Genomic DNA, 5,227 nt, shown 5'->3' on the forward strand with positions numbered 1-5,227 from the left:
TTAATTGTTTTATATATTTAAGTGCTCCCATATTTGGTGCATAGACATTTATAATTGTTAGCTCTTCCTGATGGATAGACCCTGTAATTATTATATAATGCCTTTCTTCATCCCTTGTTACTGTCTTTACTTTAAAGTCCAGTTTGTCTGATATAAGTATAGCTACTCCAGCTTTATTTTGACTTCCAGTAGCATGATAGATATTTCTCCATCCCCTTGCTTTTAATCCGAAGGTATCCTCCAGTCTAAAATGAGTGTAGACAGCAAATATATGGATTTGATATATTGATTTTTTATCCATTCTGCTACCCTATGTCTTTTGATTGGGGCATTTAGTCCATTTACATTCAGTGTTATTATTGAAAAATATGGGTTTAGAGTCATTGTGTCCTTTGTGGGATTCATGCTTGAGGTGGTGTCTCTGGTATCTTGCATTCCAGGCAACATTTCCCTCATAGAGTCCCCCTCAGGATTTCTTGTGGGTCTAGTTTAGTAGTGATGAATTCTTTCAATTTTTGTTTGTTTTGGAAGACTTATCTCTCCTTCTATTCTGAATGACAAGCTTGCTGGATAGAGGATTCTTGGCTGCATATTTTTTATGTTCATCACATTGAAGATCTCCTGCCATTCCTTTCTGGCCTGCCAAGTTTCAGTAGATAGGTCTGTAATGACTCTGATAGGTTTCCCTGTGTATGTTAGGGCCCTTTTCTCCTAGCTGCTTTCAAAATTCTCTCTTCGTCTGTATATTTTGCCAGTTTCACTACGATATGTCATGCAGAAGATCGATTCAAGTTACATATGAGCAGAGTTCCATGTGCCTCTTGGATTTCAACGTCTGTTTCCTTCCCCAGATTGGGGAAGTACTCTGCTATAATTTGTTCAAGGACTCCTTCAGCGCCTTTCCCTCTCTCTTCCTCTTCTGGAATTCCTATGATACACATATTATTCCGTTTTATTGTATCAGTGAGCTCTCAAATTCTCCTTTCATGTTCCTGGATCAGTTTATCTCTCTTTTTCTCAGCTTTCTCTTTTTCTATAATTGTGTCTTCTAAATCACTTAATCTCCTTTCTTCTTCTTCAATCTGTGCATTGGACACCTCCATTTTATTTTGCGTCTCATTTATAGCATTTTTAATTCATCACAACTATTTTTAAGCTCCATAGTCTTTGTAGCAATAGTTTCTCTGATGTCTTCCATGCCTTTTTCAAGCCTAGCGATTAATTTTATGACTATTGTTCTAAATTCTTGTTCAGTTATGTTGCTTATATCAGTTTTGAGCAGTTCTCTAGCTGTCATTTCTTCCTGGAATTTCTTTGGAGGAGAGTTCTTCTGTTTCATCATTTTGGTTAGCTTTCTATCTCTTGTTAGTTTTAAAAGCTCTGCCCCTGTAAGTGCTGCTGTATTGAAGACGGCTCTTTGACTGTCCAGGGCCTGTCCATTAGAAGTGTTTAAATGGTGTCTCTTGGTCTCTCTTGTTGAGACCTTGGTTATTTTATTTTCCTGCTCGTAGTGGTATTTGGGACTCTCCACCATGTGTATTTTGGTTTGTTTCTTGAGGTAGCCGTGAAAGAGAAAACAGTCAGAGGAACACCCAGGGAACAAAGGCACACAAACACACAGATAAATCCAACAAACACGCAAACCGAAAGGGAAAAAGAAAAGGAAAAAAGGGAAGGGACACATAAAAAAAAAAAAGAGGAAGGAGGAAGGACAAATAATAAAAATAAAAATACATAAAAAAGAAAAATGAAGAAAAGAAAAAAAAAGAAAAAACCCAATAGACAAAAGACAGTCTAAAGCATAGAACCAGAATTCCCAGCTACAAATAAAGAGCCGGGTGTATGCAGTGCTGATGGAAGAGCATATACAAAGAGAGAAATGACAGGGTGGAGAGGAAGCGAAATTGGAAATGAAATGAGCAGGCAGAAAGACTAAGAGGCTTAAATCAGAGACAGAAAGTGGGAATATAGACGAGGTGACAGAAATGATGATAATGCTCCTCAGAGAAACTATATAGTCTGATTACTCCAGAGGGAAAGAGATAGAAAGGTAGTGGTGGAGGTGTAGAATATACATCTAGAGAATGGATTAAATGTGACTGTTTAAGCAAGCCAGTGACCAGAATGAATTAGGGCAGTGCAGCCATGTTGGTCTTGCCCGCTCCAGTTAAAAAAGAAAAAAAAAAAAAGGCTGCTCTCTAGCGGGAATGGGTGTGGTTTGGTGTAGGCAGGTTTCAGTGTTTCCCTCAGGGGTCCTACCTTGGTGGTTGTGGGGAGAAAAGTGGCGGCACCCCAGTCTCTTCTCAAACCAACTGCTGCAACTCACTCTTTTGGGTCTGATCTCCCTATGCTGGGGGCGTAGCCAAGGTGGGCTGTGCTCTATATCCCAAGCCAGGCCTCGTTTCCAGATCTTAGACTGCGTGCCCCATTGATATCGCCTGAAATATAAACTTGCAGGTAAGTCCCTCAGAGTAGTTTCAAGCCTCTCGCCCCCCCCCCCCCCCCCCCCCCCCCCCCCCCCCCCCAGGGATCAAGCCAGGCCAGAAGCACAAAGGTGCGGCCTCCACGTCCCCTCCAGTTTGAGCTGGCAAGCGAGGAGCAGTTTCTCCCAGGGTCGCCTGGGATGAGTGCGTCCCACCTGGGGTCAGCTGGACAGCAGGAAATCAGGTCCATCTGTGTCCTGTCTCCCAAAATATAACCCCCAAAACAAAGCAACTCTTAAGGGGCATACCAGTTTTGGAGCTTCCCTGTGGAGGACCATAGGTGTCTGCAGCACAGCCCAACTTCTCCCCTATTTCCATCCTGCCACATGTGTTGTTGCCAATAGCATTCCCTAATAAACCTCTGATCTGATCTCTGTCTCAGAGCCTGCTTCCCAGGGAACCCAATCTGTAGCAATAGCTTAGTTTTACCTTGCAATATTTTAGAAAGGAATAAATAAGACAACCTAAGTAAAGGTGCCTAGGAATTGTTGAAGTAAAAAAGTAAAACTGTTGAAGTGAAAAAGTAAAGGTGCCTAGGACTAACTGAAACTGTTTTGGCTCTCTTCATGAAAAGATTTCCGTCAAGACTTTGTACTGTCCTAGCTAGTATACATTTTTGTGTTGTAGGGTACTCTTCTTGCCTTGCTGACAGGATCCTTCCTTTTATCTGTGCTCTGCATTAACTTGCAAGTTTTTCTCTTAGAGTATTTTCACTCAGGTTAGGGCCAGCTTCATGAGGCACAACCTGTGTAGTGTAGGACACCATTCCTAGAAGGGCCCCACACCTGGTTTAGTGTTCTGTAGATGTTGTCCATTAAATTTTTAAAACATTTTGAACAAGGACCTGGCATTTTCATTCTATATAAAATATATAACTGGTTCTGCCTTTGACCACTTGCCTTCTAAGACATGACATAGGTCTCCTGGTCCTTGAAAGAGCCTACCCTTGACATGTGACCAAAGGCTTAATGACTTCACTGATTAGATCTCTTTTGGCTCCAAACATCTTTGCTTTACTTGTGCAGGTGAACACTAGCTTTCTAGTATAACTCACTTCCCTCACTTCTCTGTCTTCTGATAAAGTTCTTCTAGGAAGATAGGCAAGCAGCTACATTCCCCAAGCCGTGCTAGGCTCACTCTGGTGTCATTTACAGATATATGAAGTAGATTCTCACTAAATGCTTGCCATTGGTCAACTGACCTGTTAGGCATCCATAAGTAGTCTAAATCCTGTATTGTTTAAAGCAGTAATTGTGTTTATTCACTCACAGTTACTCCCCAGTTATCCTTACTTGGCTTAGACATAATTTAGTTCTCTACCCTAATTTATCTTTGTGATATATGCTCAATTACTAAGTCTAACATATTCATCCATCCACTAAGTTAGAATTTCTGAATCATTTCTTGTAATTCTTTTTCATGTCCACCAGAGAGCCTTCTGCAAATGAATGTTTGATAGTAGTGAATTGGTTTTGCTTTTGGTAATGTATAGAAGGTGGCTAGGGTAGAAAAGAAGTAACCAGATATTGACGTCAAAGAGGTCTGAATTAGATCTTGCTATTACTAGCTGCTGAAAGCCTCCATGTCCTCATCTATAAAAAAGATAATTAGAAAGGCTTCCCTGTGTGATTGTTGTGGACAGTAAGTGACACAATATATTCAAAAGAGACAATTAATATTTATTTCTCCTTCTCAGTCTTCTAAAATAAAAGCAAGGTTAGAGTCATTCATGCAGCACTGCTCTTTTAGGTTTTTGTTCAGAGCAAGACTCTGAACCATATATATACAAATTCATAACTGATCATCGTCTCAGGAAACACCAAAGAAGTGAGATATCATTCTTTCACCATTGAATACTGTGTTTAATATTTAAGATATCTAAAGACTATTTCCCCACTAACGTAATATTAATGGAAGTATAATCCAGTGCATTACATTAACTTACTCCTTCAATAAACGTTAATGATCAGTGATTCAACAAACATTTTCTCCTCATTGCTAAACCTATAAAGAGTGCTAGGTGTAAAGTTTGAATAAAACAAGACAGACAGATCTCTAATGCCATGGAGTTTACCAAGTTACCTTCAGGGAATACAATCTAGGAGAGATGCTTGTGCCAATGTAGTGCAACTATTCAGTCAACAATGGGACATTGAAAAATGCTTATGTTGGGGTGTCTGGGTGGCTCAGTCAGGTAACTGTCTGACATCAGCTCAGGTCATAATCTCACTGTTCATGAGTTCAAGCCCTACATCAGGCTCTCTGCTGTCAACACAGAGTCCACTTCAGATCCTCTGTCCCCCTCTCTTTCTGCCCCTCCCCACCCCCTCTCTCTCAAAATTAATAAATAAACATTAAAAAAAAGAAAATTACTCATGTTAAATGCATAATGCTGAGGTCTTCGGTATCACTGCCAAACACCTATCTCTATTTTTTTAATATGTGGAAATGCTACAGTGAAATATACTGCATGCAAAATTTTGGAAAATCTTCATGACCATTTTCCTCTGATGTACCAATAAATATTTGGAAGAAGGAAATAAAAAAGACAGATTTTGTTTCAGATCAAATAAAAAAGATTTGAATAGATAAATTCATACACTTTTTTCAAGGATTCTTCAAGTTAATTTTGCCAACGTCCTCTTTTTGTCTACTGGATTTCCAACCATTCACTGACTCTTGTATATCAGTGTCACAGAAGCACATAATAAATATTGGAATGTCAGGATTCCAAATAAACATGC

The sequence above is a fragment of the Hyaena hyaena genome, unplaced genomic scaffold (assembly GCF_003009895.1).
Source record: "Hyaena hyaena isolate Hyena2069 unplaced genomic scaffold, ASM300989v1 scaffold_764, whole genome shotgun sequence".
Taxonomy (NCBI): domain Eukaryota; kingdom Metazoa; phylum Chordata; class Mammalia; order Carnivora; family Hyaenidae; genus Hyaena; species Hyaena hyaena.